Here is a 23,521-nt window from a genome sequence, read left to right on the forward strand (position 1 = left end):
TTGCAACGTATAAAATCTGTAAAGGATCTTGAAGTTTTATTTGATTGCAAATTATGCTTCAATTTGCACATCTCCACTATAGTTAATGACGCCAAAGGAGTACTTGGTTTTATTAAACGTTGGTCGAAAGAATTAAATGATACTTTCACCACTAAACTCCTTTACGTTTCTTTAGTTCGTCCCATCGTGGAATACTGTTCATTCACCAGAATCGAATTGAATCAATTCAAAAGCAGTTTTTGCTTTTCGACTTACGTGGTTTTAACTGGGATCCCAACCTTCGTTTACCACCGTACTCCCATAGGCTTCGTCTTCTCAATCTTCCGTCTTTAATTAATCGTAGGAAAACTCTTGGTGTTGTTTTTCTTCACAAATTGATTATTGGCGAGATTGATTGTAGTGCCCTTCTGGCCCGCCTCACCTTTTCGGTCCCCCGCAGGTCTACTAGGAATTACAAGCCTTTATTTCTATCTACATGCACAACTGATTACGCTTCACACGATTCGTTTCGTGTTTTATGCACTACATATAACAGCCTCTTTCACGTTTTCTACTCAGAACTCTCTCTCCCTCTCCCTTCCCTAAAATCCGCAATTTTCCAATACCTATCGTTAAATCCCTGACCTTACTAATACTAATAACTTGTTATGCTACTTTATACTAATCTAACATTCATACTATTGTTATTAACAACACTAATCTGGGTTTTACCCAATCCTAGCAACAAATGTTGGATCATTTATAATTTTTGCTTACCCCAGATCTAACTATAATTTTTTTTTTTTCGTAACAGTTCATAATTTATTTTTAATTGTATTTGTATTTTTAATCTTTAACTTAATTTTTATACTTGGTAATTTTTTCTTTGACGACTGCTTTTAGTCGTGCATAAAGAAATAAAAATAAAATAATAAATATGATATAGTGGTCCGGTTCGAACCAACTTTTGACAGGATATATAAACCAAGTCATATGCTTATTGTATCAGTTTGCTTTAGATATCTCATAAAACAAAAAAGTTTTTCATACTAAAACTTGATTTTCAACCGATTGTTCCTATGGGCGCTATATAATATAGTGGTCCGATTCAAAAAAGAAACAAACTTGACCTGCCTGCAAGATGGAGGAATCTTCATACCAAATTTTATGTCACTAGCTTTTAAATTGTTCTTATAATTTGGATATGAAGTTTTTTTTTCGATTTGTGGGCGATAAAGGGGACGTGGCCGAATTTTGAAACAAACTTGATCTGCTTGCAATATAGAGGAACCTACATACCAAGTTTGGTGTCTCTAGCTCTTATAGTCTCTGAGATCTAGGCGCTCATACAGACGGACAGACCGACATTGCTATATCGACTTGGCTGTTGATGCTGATCAAGAATAATATACTTTATAGAGTCAGCCACGCATCCTTCTGCCTGTTACGCACATATTCGTTAAAACAAACCCAATAGACCCCTGTACTTTTTTTAAGTACGGGGTCTAAAAATTGGTTTGGCTCGTTTTATTTTTGGTCTGTTAACTAGTGTAATCTCTCAAAAGTGTCAAAACTGATTTTGTAAAGTTATACTTCTTCTGAAAGCTAATGAATAAATCTCCTATTCATTCCTACATAGTTTTACATTTAAGGCAACAATATTACCGCTTTAAATTTTTTAATATAGGTAATGATGATTTTATTTCTTTAAATTTCTAAGAAATCGATGAATAGGTAAGGTTAGATTATATTGAATAGGTTAGCTGACTTGAGGTCTAGCATCGATGTACAGCTGTTTCAAGAGCCTCCAATTTCTATCATCAATATCGTTGTTCTGACTCAATCAGTGGTCTTTTTCAACAAGTATTTGTTCCGGATAAAAGGAGCAATTCAAGATATACAATTAATAAATTTAATTGAAATATCTTAAGAAACAAAAAAAGTCCTTATACTTATCCTTGATTTTCGACCGAACGTTCCTATGACAGATATGAGATATAGTGGTCCGATTTCTACTTAACTTGTCCAGGATGCATAAGACGATGCAACATACACAATTGAAGAGTTTGGTTGAAATATCCCAAAAAATAAGAGTTTTTCGAAGTAAAGGTTGATTTTGACAGATCGTTTTTATGGCAATATTAGTGAAGATATTTAAGACAATATAGAATATACAATGTGTGAGTTTGGTTAATACTAAGAACGTTTTTCATACTAAAGTCGGATTTTCGATTGATGGTAGCTATATGGAAGCAATTTGAGATAGTATTCCGATTTGAACCAAACTCGGTAAGAAACAACAAGATTTCTCATACTATAAGCTGATGCTCCAAAGGATCCCTTTTGTCAGCTATATGATATAGTAATCCGATTTTATCCAAATATGGTAAAAATTTGTAAGGAAGAACAAATTGATATTCTGGCTAAGATATCACACAAATAAAATCTTGTATCGTACTAAGGTTCTTAAGCACTCCACATGGAGGTCATCAAACTCGACAAAACATCCGTAGCTCTAAGACGCTTTAATGCCGTTTCTCCAACGATTTTGATAAATAACACTGGGCAACAGTCAAAAAATTAAACGAACGAAACCCACATTTATGGATAGATTTGGGGACCCAATTTTTTCTATGGCAGAGTTTTTTTTTTTAGAATTTTATTAAAATCTGACTTTTATTTGAATTAAGAAAATGATAATTTTTTGCTTAGCTTTTTTTTACTTTAAAATTCAAGGAAAACAAACCAACAAGTTTCACGCAAAGGTTGATTTTCGACTTATCGGTCCCATAGCAGCTATATGTTATAGTCAGCGCCGTTTCGAGGGGGCCAAGGGGGCAGCCGCCCCGAGCGCTAAGATATGAGGGGCGTCGAAAATATGAAATTTTGAAATATTTGAAAAAGAGTTTGAACTTGGATAAAAGTTAAGGGGTTGATCAGACAACGAAAAGTGCGAAAACAATTTTAACATGTGGCTGTAGATGATAGCATAAACAAACCAGAAACTGGTACATTTCGAATTCCATTTTTAAATTCAATCGACCCCATCATCTAGCAACTAAAATTGAGGCTTGAGTCACTTTTTATTGTTTCTGATGATTTTAATTAATAAACAGGACTTTAACACTAAATCCAAATTGGACAGTAAACTTGATTCTTGTCACATTAGCATTAGCACATCGTTTATTATGCAAACTTCAAATAAATTTGAACCATTTACGATCATCAATTGGACAAGAGAGACTTAGCAGTCTCTGTATGCTATCAATCGAATATCTCCAAATATGGGTAAAGTAATTTTTGATTTTGCTTTCACAAAAGCCAACAATTAATACCTCAATTTAGGGGACCTTAAGTCAATGTTTGTAACATTGAGAAATAACAAACCATTATAAAATTAAGGTTTAAAATTCTTAATTTTAGTATGTATTTTTAAATTATGTTTTCAGTATGTTCTTGTAAATTCAGACAATATGCGAATAAAATGGCAACGACTCAGCATTTTAAAAGTCAAAGAAGTCTTAAATATTTGATTTAATTAAAAAAAACAAGGGCTGACGTGGGCCTGACCAAATTTTAAAATTAACTTCCGATAGGTCAACATCCTAAGAGTATTGTCACCCAATTTGGTTCCTCTAACTCTAATGGTCTCAGAGATAAAAGTTTTCAAACTGGTATACCATAATCTGTCACGAATCTAATAGTACCCATTTTTGTGTAACGAGCTAATTATAATGTTATAAGTTTTTATTGTAGTAACTTTTAATTAATTTTAGTAAACATTTTTGACACTGGAGTTGTCAATTTAGTATGTTTTTAAAGGAATTATCTTTGTTTTGTTTATTTGATTAAAAAATGTGTTGCTAAAGTGAAAATGTAGGGGGTAAAGGGGGCGCCGAGAAAATCTTTGCCCCGGAGCAACTTTTCGTCGCAACGGCGCTGGTTATAGTGGTTCGATTCCAACCAAATTTGGACAAGTTGTATAAGACGGTACGAGGTTCATAACTTGTGAGTTGGATATAGATCTTACAAAAAAAACCTCTTCACGATGTAAAAGTCTAGTGACAAAAGTGTAGATGCCCTAAAATTTCTTATATCCAATTTTGTGACAAACAATATACAATAGTTCTGCAATCGGCACGGCGCAAAAAAACTGTTTTTGGGTAAAAGGAATGTCGACTTTCTTGCACAGTGGTCGATTCGGCCGATTTAGCCTAACGAAATGAAATTTTTCGATCTTTAAAACCTACCAAAATTTGGTTTCCCGCCGAAAGCAAAATGTTCAATTAGCATAAAAATATTATCTTTACATTTTTAATCGATATTTTTGATCAGCTGTGAGATTTCGAAGTCAACATATGTAAAAACAGATGTGACAAAAAGCATTTCCCGCCTTTTTTATAGATGCACACATTGTCATGAAAAATTGTTGAATTACATCATACGCAACTTGTTTTTGGTTTTTATAAGAGTTAAAAGTTAATGAAAAAAAATTATTTTGTGACCTGCGCATATGTGGTATATTATTAATTAGTGTTTTAAAATAACAACTTTTTTAACAACCTTTTTGTGAGTAAGTCTTAACTTTGGTGGAGTAAAACTTAGTGGGACTATCGTAGACTACAGTAATTTTGAGTTTATCTGAAAATATGGATCGTCTTCTTTGAAAATTGACCAAAATTTTCTGCAGCAGTCTGCAGCTGTTAGAACTGTTGATCATTTCAGTAATCATATTTAGGTGAAAAACACTAAAACTTGGGTAAAAAATCTTCTATTAAAGTATTCTAATAAGCCGATAGTTCAAAATCAAATTTGATCACCGACTATGAATACATTTTTATATATAAAAAATTTGCCAATTTTTACAAAAAATAATTTAATTTTTTTTTATTCTTTAAACATATGTAAAAACAGATGTGACAAAAAGCATTTCCCGCCTTTTTTATAGATGCACACATTGTCATGAAAAATTGTTAAATTATATCATACGCAACTTGTTTTTGGTTTTTATTAGAGTTAAAGGTATGTAGTTAATGAAAAAAATTGTTTTGTGACCTGCGCATATGTGTTATATTATTAATTAGTGTTTTAAAATAACAACTTTTGTAACAACCTTTTTGTGAGTAAGTCTTAACTTTGGTGGAGTAAAACTTAGTGGTACTATCGTAGACTACAATAAAAAAAAATTTTTGTTTAAAAAAAAAACAAAAATATTAAAAAAAAAAAATTTTTTTATGGGCTTTTGAGTCCAAATGCATATGCAAAAAAAAAATGCTTTTAAATCTGAGGAGTTTGTTCTCCATCTACGGCTTGGTTACTATTGCGTTCGACAATTTCGAAAAGTTGATTTGATGTAGGCATTGCTTATAAACTATTTTAAAACAGTTTTAACTAATGTTTTGATGCCTGCATTCCATCAGTATATTCGGCTTTGTCTAAAAAATGTCCATGGTTGTCTAAACAACTTTCTCACTTAATGAATCTGAAATCTAGAGGCTTCAAAATTTGTTGGATTCAGTTATACTTAAAGTTGTTCTCATTCTTTAATTGCTCGGGTAAATTTCTTAAACTTAACTGTTCGAGTTGTAGGGGTTACAAAGTACTTATCTCGCTGTAGGGTATGATTTTCAAAACACGCCAGACAGTTTTTTATTTTGTAAACCCTCTGCGTAAGTCTTTCTCTCATCCATGTTCTTTGTACTATGAAAATCGAAAGCATATACAAATCATTTGATCGTCGATCTTTTTGCAACAAGATGGTTAAGCCAGTGCTTTTACCTGGTCCGAATGAACTCCATCCAGTTGCTTACTTCGCTATGAAGCGAAAGATTTATGTGGACCGTTGCTAAAGCTATTTGCTCTATCGCTGGAGTCAGCGATTTCCCCTCTCCATTAAAATGAAAGTTAGCTGGACGCCAAATTTATACGAGAATTTCCCAAAATGTTTGCAAACGTTATAACTAATCATTTACAACATTTATGAAGATGTTTTATTTCTCATTACCAGCATGAATTTGTGAAACGTAGATCGACCACTGTTAATCTTCTGGAGCTGTCTGTGTTTTGTTATCAGTGGTTTCTGTAATAACAAACAAGTGGGAAATTTTTTTTTTAAGAAATTAAATTGTTTGATTTTTCTTGCAATCGTTGCATTGCATTAAAAATTTTCAAAGAGGTTGTGATGTATTTGTTTGTGGTATAATGTAACAGGCAGAAGGAGGCGTTGCAGACCCCATATATTCTTGATGAGTGTTAACACCACGACGAAATCAGAGACTATGTGGATGTTTATAAAAAAACATGAAGTTCATAACTTGGTGTGGCGTTAGAATCAATAATATTTTCCGCCGCAAAATGTTTATAAGTAATCATAAAATCTTATCATGCGAGTAGTCTCAGAATATTAAGAACAACCCTCGCTAAGAAATGAGTAGAATATTCCTTGCATTTGGTCAAATAACACATGAGCTAAAAATAGAAAAGGGTCAGACACAAAATTAAATGCGAGTGCTACGCCAAAACTCAAGATTACCATTGGAGTAAATCTTTGTAAAAAAAAAACACAAATATTTTCACTCAAAAACTGAGGATAATATTGCACTAGAACAGGAGTGCTCAGTGCTTATACACACGACGCACATTTGTTTTTGTTGTGCACATATCATATGGAAGTGTGTGAGCTTGCACATTAGTAGGCTCCTAGTGCACATTGATAAATTACATAAAAAATTTTTGACTTTTCGTTTTCCGTCCCTTTCGATCATTTTAAAACAAAAACAATTTCACGCATTCGCTCTCTTTCTTTTCTTTTTCTGACATGTCGCCGAGCTCAGCAACAACAATTTCATAACCATTGTTGTTGCAAGAAAACTTTATACAAACATTTCATGTATTTTGATAACAATTTCAGCAATCTTTTTTTATGATACATGCTCAGGTATCATGATAAAAAATAAAAATAATAATTTGGCTGCGATTAAAATGTTTGGTCCATAATGAACGATTTGTATTAATTTTATTATTGGTTCTGAAGATACCTCAACCAAAATCGTTGATTTCAAATTTTCATATTTTGGTAATCGAAAAACTTTTGGGTTTTTTAGATATCTTAACAAAACTGACAGAATATAAGTACATCTAGGCTTGTCCTATTTCCTGACTAAAGTTTGTTCAAATCGGTTCAAAGCAAAGTGGACGAAATGGCCGATCTAGTTAAGCATTATTAACCCGAATAGTGCTGAGATACTTTTTTTTCGAGTTTCTTCATTCAACTTTCGGGACTGATAAAAAGTTGGTCGCTTAATCTAGAAAAGAACATGTTTATTCTTTATTCTTTATTTTTATGATATATGATATATATGACAAATTTTGGTTAAAATCGGTCCACTATATAAATTGGTCGAAAATCAATTTTTGGTAAAAAAAACCTTTTTGTTTTCTGTTTTTCCAACCAATCTCACAGAATATGCATTAATGTTAGTCTTATACATCCTGACCAAATTCGGTTCAAATCGATCCACTATATCATAGGAATCGATCCATCGCCATAGGAACAATCGGTCAAAAATCAATTGCGAACTCTGAAAAGTCTCCAGTTGACATGCGGACAACTTGATGGAATTGATTTATCAAATAATCTAGTGTCTAGTGTTATAAAATGGAGAAAAACTTGCTCAATGTTTTTGGCATTTGGACCACAAATATTTTCGGGATGCAAGCAAACGGCATGATTACTGATACGTGTGACATTAGTAAGCTATCAACCAGATAGATATCTCAGTGTTATCCACATGATCTCTATAACGAAGCACCAATTCACAACCTGCCATCAATTGAGCATGACACACATTAACAACGATACCACCCTTTTCTTCTGTTGCATTATCGTCGCCACTTTTATTTCCATGTTTTCCCCAAAATTTTCATTTTCTTTCTCCTCAATTAGCTGATCTAAGTACTCAGTCACTTTTTGGAGGATTTCCTAAAGAACATACATTTGTTCATGAATTTGTTACATTGTTTTTAAAAAATCAGGGACCGTAAACAATAATAAAATTTGTTTAACAGATGCCAAAGCTGCTGTTAAAAGGCTGTGTTAATAGAATGATTTAAATAAAATATTTATTTATATTTATATTTATATTTTTTTTTATCAAAAATTGTTGTTGCTTTTTATGCCGATTTATCATTGTTATTTTTTTGTGCTTATCTTGCACAAAATCTCGAAGGGCTGCAACTGTTAAAGGTTCTGTAGAGAAGATGATTTGCACTAAAAAATAATTTTCTTTAAAATATTAATTGTTTTGTCAAATTAATATTATGAAAGCTAGATAAACCGAATTGTTAATAAATAAATGCCGCATTTAGTATGCTTATTGATACATCGCATTGAATGTCATATTGATATTTACTTTGCATAAATATCGCTTCTTTGCGTCACTTATTGTTGAAAATTAATTTTGGCGGCGAGAGATCGGTGGATGCGCTGCAGCGCAATTTGCAGCTACAGGAGCCCCAGCAGCAGGCGTACTGTTACGGCCAACAACAACAGCAGCAAAAGAAACAGAAACAAATGCAGATGAAGAAGCAACCAAAGAACTCAAATATTATGAAAACTTTTTTGTTTTTTAAGTTATCTCAACCAAACTCGCAGATTTGCTTTTGCACGCCAAGTCTTAAATTTTTGTTTACCAATTCTATATTTTTTCCACCAAATCAGCGGGCAGCATGAATATAGTTATTCGTTTCTCTTTCAAATATATTATTTGGATTTACATATAGCAGTGTTTGGTCAGCTTGCGAGCTTAGTACCTAAGTAGTGCAGAGGATGATGTGTTAGACCCAGGTAATAAGGCGCGGGTTCATTTCTCACACCAGGAAAAACTTTATTTTTATTTTTTAATTTAGATTTCTTCATATTTTTTTAAATTGAACAATATTTAACTATTTGGTCAAAATCGGGTTACTATATAATATACATACAGTGGTCGGCATATTTATTTTGACAAAATGTAAAGTTAAATCTACTTATAATTTGAACTAACTTTATGAAGATTTTAACATCAATGAAAATTTAATTTAAATCCTGTTTGAATGATACAAAATTCTCCTTAACCCATTAAGCACCCATTGAAAATTTTGAATATATGTCAGTTTGAATGAAAAGTGAAAGCAAAGTAAGATAAACATTTAAATTTTTTTTTCCAGAACATGGTTGCCGGATTTGGACGCATCATATAGCAGCCTTGGAATCTTTCCGTAAATTTTTGACGCTATCCAGATCTAACTTTTTATCGAAGAATGGAACCAAATATGGTATTTGTCACATAGATAAAAAATCAAAAAACTTAAAATTGACCAACATATGAATTTTACTAATTTCAACAATTTATACATGAAATGTCTGACAATCTTTGTGTTTGTTAAATATGTTAATGAAGATTCGTCAATACAAGGTAAGAGTGGTTAGTTGGTTTAAGCAACTCCGCAATTGGAGCTATTTTCCTTTTTGTCCCCCATGTGAGAAACTTTTGGAATGAATGCTGTCGTCAGTTTGGCGTCAATGCAAGTTCGGGAAACCATGTAGTCAGATGATATGACCATGTCCCTTCCGGTGGAGCTGTGCCCGTAGCCTTGGAGTGATAGTCTGCCATACGAGGCGTTGAGCTGACTTCTCCGCAGCTAATTGTGCGTAGAAATAGACGGGTTCGATTCCGAGTATGGTTGCGAGTGCCTTGATAGGTGTACATCGCAGTGCATCTGTGATGCAAAGCAACGCCTGCCGCTGAGCCTTTCCCATTAGCTTGACATAGGTTTTCTTTTCGGAGGTTTGCCACTACACTAAGATACATCAGGGCTGGTTGTTTCACGATTTTAAAATATTTGCTATTTAAAATTAAAGACAATTGCGCATCATCTACAACATCAGAGACAGAGCTAGCCAAAGTGCTAGCTCTATATTTGTAGACGAAATGAATATTTACCAGAGCTCGCAAAGTATGTGCTCGGAAGAGGATAAGATGCTTTGCTTTTTACTTATTCATATTCATTGTAAGTATTTGTATTTATCCTCACGCGCAGCACATATACATGATCAAAAGAACGTTTGCCGAATTTTCACGAAGTATACGGTCTCGAGTGAACACTGACCCGAGCGAGCGAAAAAAAATGCTCATCGGTTGAGGACAGAGCAAGCCAACGACAAACGAAGTTTGAGTGTTTTCTTGTGGAAGTGTCCCATCGGGTCACTAGACGAGTGGTTTATTTGTTTTGACAACAAGCTCGAGTAATTCTTACGAGCTCTGATATTTACTAATCCGATTCTCAACTGTCACAGGGTATAATAATTGTGTACCTAAGTGATATTTAAGAATGAAGTAATCATAGATTGATTGCTGTTGTTGATTGTTCACTTGCACTCACTGCACTGCACACTTCGGAAGTTAATGCACTTGCAGTCGTATTAACAGCGTTGATTAAACTTGCACTTTCCATTTTGGAATACTTTGATATTCACATTTATATTTAACCAACTCAACTGCACTGTAGTAAACTCTTTGCGCCTGCGCTGGAACCATTTGTGAATTCTTAGCGCACGCGCATACTGCAACAAAACAAGCGGTGCGAATCTAATTGTAGATGAATTGTAGATAGCATATCAAGCAGTGTAAATCCAACTATGGACATGCAATTAAGCAAGCAGTGAAAAGCACAAGTCAAAAGCGCCCATGTCAAGATCACCCGATTGCACTAGGCAACAAATTTAAATTTTTTGGCTATTAAACGAACGAAACCCACATTTTTGGATGGACTTGGGGCCATAAATGACGAAAAACATTTATTTTTCAATGGCAGAGTTTTTTTTTATATATCTTTTAAAAATCTGGCTTTTTTTCTGCTCTTTTTTTAGAGGTGCGCCCACTTTTGTCATCATCACTTGTGACTTTAACCAGTAGTTGTAGAGCCATCAATTTTTTAATTAAGAAAATTATGATATTTGTGCTTAGCTTTTTTTTTTTTTACTTTAAATTCAAAGAAAACTCGAAAAAAATAATTAAATTTTCGTTTCTATTTTATTAACATAGCTGTATTAATTACGCGTTGTTTAATATATAGTATCTATATGTTATAGTGGTCCGATTCCAACCAAATTTGGTTGTATGAGATGATGCGAGATTCATAATTTGTGAGTTTCATATAGATCTTACAAAAAACACCTCTTCACGAGTTAAAAGTCTAGTGACGAAAGTATAGATGCCCCAAAATTTCTGATATCCAATTTTGTGATGAACAATATACAATAGTTCGGCAATCGGCACTGCGCAAAAAAGCTATTTTTGCGTAAAAGGAATGTCAACATTTTTGCACAATGTGCCGAATGCCGAACTATTTTTATCTATAATTATAATTATAATTATAATATTTATATACATATTGGAGGTAGCAGTTAGAAAACTAAGCGGCTGGCCTACGTCGTGCGGCCTAGGTGTAAACCCAGATAAAACAGAGCTGATGCTTTTTACCAGGAAAACAAAAGTTCCCAGCTTCAACCTGACAAAGCTCAAATATAGAAGAAAGGGTTAGGAAAGCATGCATAGCTTAATAATCATGCAAGAAAACCTTCAGCAAAAACTGGGGGTTGCACCCAAGAATGACATTGTAGATGTACTTGTCAGACCCATACGGACATACGGAGCACTGGTCTGGTGGCCAGCTCTCTCCAATAAATATAATAAAGATATGCTAACAAGGATACAACGTACGGCATGTGCAGGAGTAACAGGTGCAATCAGATCATGCCCAACGGCGGCACCCAATGTTATATTAAACATTATGCCGATCGAAGTTCACATAGAAAGCATAGCAGCGCAAGCTGCTATTAGACTCAGAGAGTCTGATGGCTAAAAGGAAAGGAACACCAGACACAACAGTATACTTCAGAAGACCAGCATAGGAACGTCCACCAAGACTGACTATGTGGTCGCCAAGACAAATTTTGAGCAACAGCTCAAAACCAAAATACCGTCTAGAGATAAGTTGGATACAAGGAATATGGATGACAGCTTTGAAATATCACTCTACATCGACGGATCCAAGATGGGTTGTGGTGTGGGGGCTGTAGTGTACTCACCGCATCTAGAAGTGAAAAAGTCATTCTATATTCCGGAATCCGCGAGTGTGTTTCAGGCAGAGACCTTCGCAATTATGGAGACAGCCAAACTTATATTAGCGAGAAGCCTCGTGAACTCAAAGGTGGCATTCTTCTCTGATAGCCAAGGTTCTCAGCTCTGTCAGACAAAATTCCACGTTAACTATAAACAGCAAATACACTCTAAATGCAATGAGCCGACAAAATAACGTCACCCTCATATGAATCCCAGGCCATAGGGACCATGAGGGTAATGAAAAGGCGGACGAACTGTCCAAAACTAAATTCAAAAACAAAACTATTTCAATAATTAGGACACTTGTTAATTCGAACACTCACTTTTTATCTATAAAATATTCTGTAAGCCGGGCACGAAACAAATTTGACATTTGAAATTTGAAATTTAGCAGCTTCGTCAGGTTAAAAACTGATTTTGGCTATCAACTGATTTATGTTCACAATTGTTTCAACATCCTCAGGTTATCAACTGCTTTATATTAGCAACTGCTTCAGGTCTAAGAAAAAAATTCTGCAAGGTTTGATATCAATTCAAACTTTTATGGCTTACAAAATATTGTATGAGATAAATAAGGCAAAAACAAAAATTGTGTCTTTGGTTGGTTTACTGTCAATATGACATCTTCAGCAAGCAACAACAACACTTGCATAAATGCGAGGAGCATGATTTCAAGAGATGTTAATTTTCCATCCTCAGTACCGTTTCTGCTAGTTGACCAACAATTTAAACTTAAACAATTTAAACTTAACTAAAACTATTTGAGAATTTTAAGGCGCAAGAATGATAAAAAGGTTTGAATGCCATATTATGTTGCTGTTGTGACTTAGTTGAAACCTGATAAATAAGATTTTAGGCCAACTTTTAAATCTCTTTGGTTACCGACCCCTCTACTGAGTAACAGACCACATGATACAACCAACAACACACAACACTTGCATAAAAGCGTGGAGCATGGCATGGTACAGCTGATTCAAGAGATGCCAGTCCCTATCATCATTACCATTTGGGTTGCCTCGATTGGCGATTCAAGCCGAATGTCATATTTGCGTCGTCAGAACCAGTTGAGAATTATTTGATGCAGTTTTGTTAAGTCTAATAATATTAAAAGTATTGCATTCTCTAAGGAGCTTATTTTACTTCAAAACCTTTGGCAACAAGAAAACACGATAACCTTCTACAGTATTAATATTTATATATAAAGATGCGCCAAATGCTCTTATTGTTGCTTCGCCAAAACCATGCGACCAACCAATGCAGTTGGCTCTGTAAAAACATATTGTGGTATCTTGATTTTTTGCAACTAAATCAAAGTTGAATTCAGCTGCTGCCTAAGCTTAGCTGCATTTGTTGCGGAGAACTCAGCAGCATTCGAAATCCATTTGGTTAGCTCAAAACCAGCGTCTAGAAGAACTGGCGCTACTTCACACCTAATCATCTGAAGGTTCTCTACGCATGCAGCTCCAGTTAATAAATCACCAACGTAAAAGTCGTGCCTGGAACCATAAGCAGCTTTTGTGTGTGACAACTCGATCATGTCACTTATATTTGTTAAACACCGTATTGCCAAAAATGGGACTGGCGCAGTGCAAATAGATACTGTGTTTAACCTTAACCTGTTTCTTCACACTATGAGCTGGAAATTTCGATCAGCTTTATGCATCTTCCATAAATTCCAAGTAAATACGCTTAAGTTCAGGATCACGAGACAAGCTTCTTTCGAGCGACATAAAACGACGCTTAGCAACCTTGAAAGAGTTGCTAAGCTGACTTGAAACCGACAATATTTTCAAATTATCTTCAAAGTGTCTCTTAAATATCTGGTGTTTAACTGTTTGAACTTTTTTAGGTGACGGCAATTCTTTCAATGACCTAAACTTCTGTTGGTCACATATCGAGATATATGTATCTTTCTGACAAGTTAGGTTTACTACCTGAGCCGTCTTGTGTCCTGTCGGCGTAGAACGCCCTGAGACAATCCACCAACAAGAGATTTTCGTACAATCGGAGAATTTGGACTTTGTTTAATTTGACCGACAGAGAGCAGTTCAAAGAACGTCTCAGCTCCGATGCGAATGAATATCTTCTGTGGCTTGTGGAAATATAGATCAACCAATTACAGGTTCTCATGGATTTTCCAACCATTGACATGGCCACTGTAGTCAGGCTGATAACCAGAAATGGTTTTCAAGATCCACAGGTCTATTGAAAACCCACTTCAATTGACTCGCGACTTTATAAAACTTTGTTATCTTGCTTTTAACTTGTGTGTTGCATTGAGCCATTTCAAGGAGGCTTTTCGACGCAGCTTCTCGTTGAGCTAGCTCGGCTGTTACGCAATTAATTTGAGATTAACAGATCGACTGATGTAGCTAGGATTACACAATCTGACACATTCGCATGTATTTGAAGTCAATGGGTTGCTTTTTTTTCCTTAATTTTTTTTTTTGAGGTGCGCCGACATTTGTCACCATTACTCTAGAAAGACAAAACCGATTTTCAAAAGCTTGACTTTTTTCAAAAGCTAATGAATGTATCTATATTTCATATTATTATACGCAGCCTTAGATTTAAACCAGTAGTTTTAGAGCTTTCAATTTTTAAATTAAGAAAATTATGATTTTTTGCTTAGCTTCTTTTTAGCTGTTTTTACTTAAAAATTCAAGGAAAACTCAAACTTAGTTAAGTTTTTGGTTCGATTTTATTAACATAGCATTAATTACGCTTCGTTTAAGATATCATTCATAAAAGTCTATGGCAAAACGGCGATATAAAATTTTTTTTTATCTGTAAGTTTTTTCGATTTTTTTTAACTTCCTTATGGAGCAGAATGACCTTTATTATGAAAATTTTTTGTATATTTTTAGATACCTTAACCAATCTTACAGAACATCAATTGGTTGTTGTCTTACTCAATATGACCATATTTGGTTTAAATCGAATTACTATATCATATAGCTCCCATAGGAGGGATCGATTCAGAATTAGCCTTTGGTATGGAAAACTTTTATGTTTTTTGAGCTATGTTACCTAAACTGATACAGCTGCCATATTTTATTTACATAAGTGCATTAATTACGCTTGATATATGATTCATTAAAATCTATTGAGACACATATAAACAAAAAAAAAAACGTTTCACACAAATGTTGATTTTCGACTGATTGGTCCCATGGCAGCTATATTGTATAGTGGTCCGATTCCAACCAAATTTGGTAAAGATGTGAAAAGCAGTTAAAGAAACCCAATGATGAGTTTGATTGAGATATCTTAAAAAACAAAAAAGTTTTTCATACATATATGATATAGTTGACCGATTTGAACCAACTTCCGGAAGGATGCATAAGACCAACTTATATGCATATTCTATCAGTTTAGTTAAGATATCTCAAAAAAAAAAAACTTTTTTCATACTAAAACTTGATTTTAGACAGCTTTATGATATATTGGACCGATTTCAATCAAAATTGGTGATGTAAGGGTCAACATAGAAAACACAGTTTGTGAGTTTGGTTGAAATATCTTAAAAAATAAAAAAGTTTTTCATACTTAAGTTGGATTTACGACGATCGTTATGGCAGCTGTATTAAAAAGTCAACCGATTTGAACCAAATTCGGTGGAGATATATAACATATTACCAGATACCCAACCTGCGATATTGGATGATATATCTTAAGAAACATCAGAAGTTTTCATACTAAAGGCTGATTGTGAACCGATCTCTCCTATGGCAGCTATATGATATAGTAGACCGATTTGAACCAAATATGGTCAAAATGTGTAAAATAACAACAAATTAATATTGTATGAGATTCGTTAAGATACCTCAAAAAACACAAAAAATGTTCATATTAGAGGTCAAGCTGCTCCACAAGGAAGTCATCAAAATCGAAAATAGCGTCGATACAGAAAAAAATTTCTATTGCCGTTTCGCCATAGATTTTTATGAATCATAGCCAGATTTTTAAAAAACTTAAAAAAAAAACTTTGCTATAGAAAAAAACAAAAATGTTTTTCGTCGGTTCTGGCCCCAAATCTATCCAAAAAAGTAGGTTTCGTTCATTTAATAGCCAAAAAGCTCAAATTAGTTGCCTAGTGTAATCATTTTTTTTTTGTGATCAAAAAAATATAGCTCAAAAAAAATGATTAAAAATGATGTTTATTTTTTTCGTTCAAAATAAAACTCAACAATAGTTTATGGCTTCTGTGTACTCAAAAATAATGATTATCGAGTGATTTTTGTATTTAAAAAAAAAAATCATTACTTACGGTCCCTGATTAGAATTGCATTTTTCAACATAATGGAGCAGCCTTAGCGAACTCACACCGCTGCTACACTGATTGCGCGGCATTTGCGGAACAATTCAAGATAGAATGATTTTTGGAATTGCAGAAAAAACCTTTCGGGGACAGCTGATTATTTCTAACACTGTCCACAGATCAGGAAAGCGAACTTTGATTATTGGTTTATGAAACAGCCTTTGACACTGTCTTAGAGTTATCGGACGATAATTTTCCTGAAGCTTCAGAAGACAGATTATGAAATCTAAGATTAAAGACTGTTTCGCAATCACTCCCCATTGCAATGTCAGTGGGTCAACTTTATTCATTACTAAATTAAAAAGAATTGAATTACAAATCTTTTTGTTACCACCTACCGAGAGAAGTAAGCCATATATGGCAGACACAGTGTCAATCATCGAACGCAAAACTGCAACAGAAGGATGCTTTATCTTTGTCAAGTCAAAAAGAGCTGAAATCTCAATCGTTTCAATCGGTCTATCAATGTGAACCTGTTTTCGAACAAGCCTATAAAATTCTTAGGCTGATGTCAGAGAGCGCGCGAGAAGCGATGCGATGGGAGAAGCGATAATATTGCGTGCGATGAGCAAAGCGATTAGATGTCAGAGTGAAAGCTTTGCATGAAGCGAGTTGCATTGCTCTATTTTAGTTATTAATGTGGGCTTGATGGATTCTGACGAGGAATTTTTCTGTTCGAGCGCAACTCTTAATTTTGTGCTTAACAAAAAGAGAAGTGTCCACCCACTCAACAGCAATAGAAATGAAAAAGGAGAGTTTTGTAATTTATACAATGATTTACGAAAGCATCCAGAAAAGTTTTTTAACTATACGCGAATATTTTTGTCATATGTCTTCTTTCTCCGACGTTCACTTAAAAAGTAAAAACGAATGCAGTAAATACGCATCATTTCATTATAACAAACGGTGAATAAAGATGGAATTAAGATAAAAATTTACCGCAAAAGTTTACAAATATGCATGATTTGAAAATAAACGGTTATTAAAGCTCAGAATGCAAGAAAAGAGACTATCAGTCTGAGCGAGACCAAGCGATAAAGCAGGTTGTAAACTGCTTTCTCGCCTCGCTCTCGATTTGTCGCTTGAACTCGCATCTCGCTCCGTTCTCACTCTGACACCTTTTAAGCGATTGCATTCAAAAAAGCTTGCAGAGCTTTATCGCGCGATGTCGCCCAATATTATCGCATCGCTTCTCGCGCGCACTCTGACATCAGCCTAAGCTTGGGAAGCGCCAGATGTGGAAGACGTGTGCGTGGAGACACAATAGGAATAACTGCCTGCGTTTAAGGACTGAGCCTCTTTATAACTGACCGTAAAAGAGCTATCTACAAGGTGGTCCAAAAGAAGTCATCCGATGCTGTTTGGCTGTCATTTTTTTTTCTAATTGAAAAACTTAAGTGTGTGCCGTTGCTCCGTCCTGTTGAAACCACATGTCCTCCAGTCCTAATTCGTCCAATTGCGGCAGAAAAAACTCGGTTAACTTGGCCCTATAGCGCGCATCGTCCACTGTTGCCGTTTGATCAGCGGCGTTCTCGAAAAAAAAAAAAAATGGACCGATGACTCTTCCATTATGATTTTGGTCAAAAAATTGTCCTCTAGATTGAGAATGGCTTGGACGTAGGTGATGCCCGGACTGGACTTTGTACGGAAACATGCCTTAGCCTGGCTAACTTTTTAAGGTTTGTGGCCAACCTTACGATTTTTCCGCGTTCTTGGACTTGTATTATACATTTGTCTACTCCACAAATGTCAAAACATTTGATTTGATATTGGCGGCCATTTGCAAAAATAAGAGCATCTTCCAAAAGTGTTACTTTTTTTTGGCCCATCTGAATAGAATCAAGGTTTAATACAATTAATTAATTAATAATTTAACCAATTTTGATTTTCAATGCGATCTTCTCACTGAAACAGAAAAAAACGAAACACCCGCGCTCTCGCACTGAGCGGGACACTTTTTTCTTTTTGCTTGTGCTTTCCGTTCCGCATGTTCTGTTCAGCAAAAAATAGTGTATGTACAAATATCTACAAATGAGCAAAAAACAAAAATGTCTGCGAAAAGTGTCTTTTCATGTTGTTGTTGTTTTAAGTGCGTATTCTATATGAAGTGAAACGACTTTTTAAGTCGCTCGAAAATGTACATACAATTGTAATTGATCAAAGTTGATTGTATGATAAACCCACAAAAAAAAACCTCTACACGAGGTAAAAGTCTAGTGACGAAAGCAACTTCTAGCCCCAAAATTTCTGATATCCAATTTTGTGACGAACAAAATTCAGTTTAATCTAAAAATAAAAATTAATAAAAAAAAATCGAAAATTGGCATTGTGCACTGGGAGCGAAAAGGGTGAGCTTCTTTGTGCATAAAAATTACTTTTTGCGCAGTGCCGAATGCCAATTTTCGTTAGAGAAATCAGAAATCGTTAGAGTCGTTTTGTCAGAAATTTCCAAAATGTAAGCTAAAAAACTTTGTTTCACCTGTAAAATGTTACCTAAGTACTTTAGTAAAAAGTTTAAAGGTACGCCTAAAAGGCCTCAAACACATCTTTCCAATGATATATAGGACATATCTTTTGCTGCTATGGCTTGGAAACTGTTTAGGTTTCAATTTTAGCGGGATGTAGCGTTTTCCCGCTAAACTAGCGGTTTTTTAAAAAAGTCGTAAAACAAACATTTCTAGACTTTCGGAAAGGAATAAATCCCCATCATTACATTTAAGCTTCTTTAGCGCTTTGATGCAAACAGACAAACAAACTGACTTTCCATTTTATTTTGAGAAGTCCACTAAAATTTTCAAATAATTTTATCTTTTGAACCAGTTATCGGATTTAGGTGATTGAGGTATCAATCGACGCGTATTTTTAAGTAGAGTTTTTAAAAATTCAAAATTTTACCAAAAGGCCCCAACAGCCCCATTAGCTGCAATCATTTAAATTTTTCCCATCCCACTACGGGGGTGTAAGTGGTACTGTACTGTGGTACTGTACTGTACTGTAATCTCATGACCCAGGTCGATCTGATCGGACAGTCGTAGCAAATTTCCAACTTAGCTGTATATATTGTTTGTCGCCTTCCGCACCCTTCGTGATGCTTTCGTCACTAACGCAAACTGTCGTCTGATAATGCGTATTTATTTATTTATATTTTATTTATGTATATATTTATCCTACAAAAAAAACTTTTGATATCCAATTTTGTGGGGAAAAAATAAAATTTAATATTAAAATTTTAAATAATAATATAAATTAATAAAAAAAACAAAACGAAAATTGCAGACAGATAATAAAATATGTTAATTTATTTTTTTGAATTTCTTTCATATTAAAAAAAATTGTTTTCTTTAATAATAAAGAGAACAAGGTGCGGCTATAGTCGAGCACGCTCGACAGTAGGATACCCTGAGCACAGGTACTCTTTTATAAAAGTTGATTTTCGACCAATCGTTCCAATGGCAGCTATATGATTTATGGAACCGATTGGAACCAAATCTGGTCAGAATTTTGTACATTCTTTCCATTCACCAACATAAATGCATATTCTATCCGTTTGGTTAAGATATCTCATAGAACAAAAAACTTTTCCCAACCAAGACTTCATTTTTGTTTGCTCAGTTCTATGACAGCTATATGATAAAGTGGTCCGATTTGAACCAACTTCGGTAAGAATGTATAAGACTTACTTAAATACATATTCTAAAAGTTTGGCTATAATATCTCATAACACAAAAAAGTTTTTTGTACTAAAACTTGATTTTCGACCGATTGTTCCCATGGGCGTTATATGATATAGTGTTCCGATCGAAAAAAGTAACAAGCTTGATCTGCCTACAATATAGAGGAATCTATATAGGAGTTCAGACAGATGAACGGACATATTCCTTAGAACAAACTTAATAGACCCCAGTAATTTTCTTAAAGTACGGGTGCTAAAGTGATATTGAAATGAATGACATAGCTTTTTATACTAAAGGTTATTTCCCATCCGATTGTTCCTATGCAAGATATAAGGTGTAGCAATCCTCCCTTATACTTATACTTATACTTAGGGTGCATGCAATAACTTTCAGTGCAAAAACGCCCTTGGGCGTTATTTCACATCCAAAATGCAATAACGCCCACGGGCATTATTTTTAAATTGCAATAACGCCCGCGGTCGCTATTTCACTTTTTAGTAAAAGTCGGGCCCATCTTAAAAAAAATGCAAAAGTCCTTTTTGCATTAAAACATTTTTGGTTTAAGCCCGAGAAAAAAAGTTTCAAAATTTGACTACATTCTACGTCGACTTAAATTCAACATTTTCAATGGGTACTTAATTGATTAAGGTAAATTTTGTATCATTCCAACAGAATTTAAATGACCTTTTCATTGATGCTAAAATTATGAGTAGATTTAACTTTAAGTTTTGTCAAAATAAATATACCGACCAGTGTATGTATGGTCGCGAACGAACTCACAAAAACAAAAACATGCAGTTTGTCGCCACACAGTCTCTCAAGCAGATAGTTACCACAAAATCATAACAAACCGTTGTGCATGTATACGAGTTGAGTGATTCGTTTTGTTGAGTGATTCTTCGTGACCAAAATATTTTATACCGAAGGCTGTGCATGAATACTACTGATGTGCTCGTCAGCATAAGCTGATTTTTATTCAACGCTGTGTTTCGTAAAAAGTTTGCGTATGAGTAAATCAAGAAATAGTTGAATTTTGCAGCTTTCTGGTTGCAGTAAATCTTGATTTCACAAAACCGTGTTGGCAAGGTGAAAAATATAGTGCTACATTAGGGTTGAAGCTGAGAAGTAATCAGCTTCTCAAACTCTTTTGGCATCGCAGACTATTTAGAGATACCTCTAAAGTTTTTAACATGGGACTTAGAACCATGTTTGTGAAGGGGAATAATATATGATTCCTTCCAAACTTATGGAAAAGAGTGATGTAAAAATACATCGAAATATGGACAACTCGATTTTCGCGGAAGCAATTATCGAGTACTTCAACTCGATCATTTTGTTGACGATCTATCGAGTTGATTAAATCGATTTCCATAAAAACATCTTCAACTCACAGGAGTTTGTTTATCGTAGTTAATTTGCCAAACTAAATGATCTACAATTGAAACTTTTCTTGAAATTAAAATAGTCCCACTTAATTTTAATCACTTTACGTTAAAATCACTCAGCTTTGCAGCTATGGTTGATTTGCAATACCTGCATTAACATTTTCCCTCATCCCCTGGATCAAGAGATAGCCAATTTGTAAATGACTTATTACACATTTTTTTTGTTTATCTTTTTTCCTATATATCGACAACTCGATAATTTTTTTGGGGCGATTTTCTATTTCGATATTCAACTCGATTTAAAATTTTGATTTACATCACTAGAAAAGAGCAAGAATCAACAGTCAATTCAAATAATTTAAGTAGTGGCTTATATAGAAAATCAGAACAGTATCGAAGTGCACATCCGGGAACTCTATCGGGGCGCGGTTGGAAACCAGGTTTGATTAGATTAAGTTCGTTTAGTAACAAACTTTCAGTGATAACAGAAAAATAAATGTAAAGTGAAAGGATAAGAAACATTAGATACAAAGTTAGAAGATTTAAAAGTAGATTGGAAGAATTCAGCAAACAGGTCGGCTGCTGCCTGATCAGTATTTGCTTTGAAGTCTTCATAGGAAATGGATGAGGGTAATACAGAAGTTTTACGTTTCAAGTTATTGAACTAAAGACGCGAGTTAATAATACAATATGATCTGGCAGTAACATAGCAAGAGAAATCAGAAGGAGATCCTGAACATTTAAACTATTCATAATAGCGTGACTCGCATTCTTCAGCCGCATTAACTCCCGAGAAAACCATGGAGGTCTATTAGTTCTGCTAGGAAACTTACGGGGGACGCACTCATCAAAAAGCGAAGTTTTTGTATGAAAAAAACTAGGTAGACTAAGCTACAGTGCTTCTTACTATGGAAAAAGCTAAGACTGCTAAAAATTCAAAAATATTCTGCTCACTTGACGCCCTTGCAGAGCGCTGCATCACATTTTCGACTACTTGTTTCAAATATAGTTAACCGATTTGAACTGGTAAGGATGTATAAAACAAGCTTAAAAGCATATTCTGTCAGTTTGCTTACGATATCTCATAAAACAAAAAGTTTTTCATATTAAGACTTGGTTTTCGCCCGATCGGTCCTATGACAGCTATAAGATATAGGGGTCTGATTTGAACCAACTTTTGTCAGGATATATAAAAACAAATTAGATACACATTGTATCAGTTTGGTTACGATATTTTGAAAAACAAAAAAGTATTTTCATACTAAGACTTTATTTTACACATTGTATCAGTTTGGTTACGATATCTCGAAAAACAAAAAAGTATTTTCATACTAAGACTTTATTTTCGCCCGATTTTATTAATAAAAATTTTTGCTTGCGTCTAACTTTTGAATTCAAATTAAATATTTTTTTAAATTTTATTGGTACATTTTATTATGACTATCAACTTTTTGTCGGCAATATGGACAGAGCAATAGAGAGTTATTTTTCTTAGCTTTCTCTTTCGAAGCAATTTTCGCAAATATTAAGGTGGCTACAAAACACTAATGACAAATCGCGTGGCAAATCGAAACATATAATGATAAAAGAACGTCCACCATTTGGCTTAATTCAAATTAAGGATCATTACTCTCTTCATCACCTTGACCAGACTCATACTCAGAATCGGAAGCTTCTCGTTAAGTGTTACATTTCAAGAAATTATATTTTTTGTTTTGATCAAAGACATCCTCGAAGATTAGGCCGATATTAAAAAATTCTTGCAACTCATGGGCGTTATTGCACATCCAAAAGTGTAATAACGCCCACGGTTCTAAATTCACACTTGTCGCGGGCGTTATTGCAATACAAAATGTGATATTATTTCCAAGGACGTTATTGCACTTTTGGCTGTGCAGTAGCGCCTATGGGCGTTATTGCATGCTCACTTATACTTATACTTATACTTATACTTATACTTATACTTATACTTATACTTATACTTATACTTATACTTAT

At 34.3% G+C, this 23,521-nt stretch overlaps 1 protein-coding gene across 3 annotated transcripts in view; it reads left to right on the forward strand.

The window, feature by feature from the left end:
• Nucleotides 1–23,521, forward strand: part of LOC117788862 (neurocalcin homolog) — a 99,104-nt gene that overhangs the window by 52,580 nt on the left and 23,003 nt on the right. For 2 of the 3 annotated variants that reach the window (XM_034627779.1, XM_034627778.1), the window contains exon 3: nucleotides 9,187–9,294. The exons of the other annotated variant lie outside the window; for it this stretch is intronic. The gene's annotated coding sequence lies outside the window, so the exon portion shown is untranslated. The remainder of the gene's footprint in view (nucleotides 1–9,186; nucleotides 9,295–23,521) is intronic. 3 annotated transcript variants of the gene reach the window in all.

The sequence above is a fragment of the Drosophila innubila genome, assembly GCF_004354385.1.
Source record: "Drosophila innubila isolate TH190305 chromosome 3L unlocalized genomic scaffold, UK_Dinn_1.0 0_D_3L, whole genome shotgun sequence".
Classification (NCBI taxonomy): Eukaryota; Metazoa; Arthropoda; class Insecta; order Diptera; family Drosophilidae; genus Drosophila; species Drosophila innubila.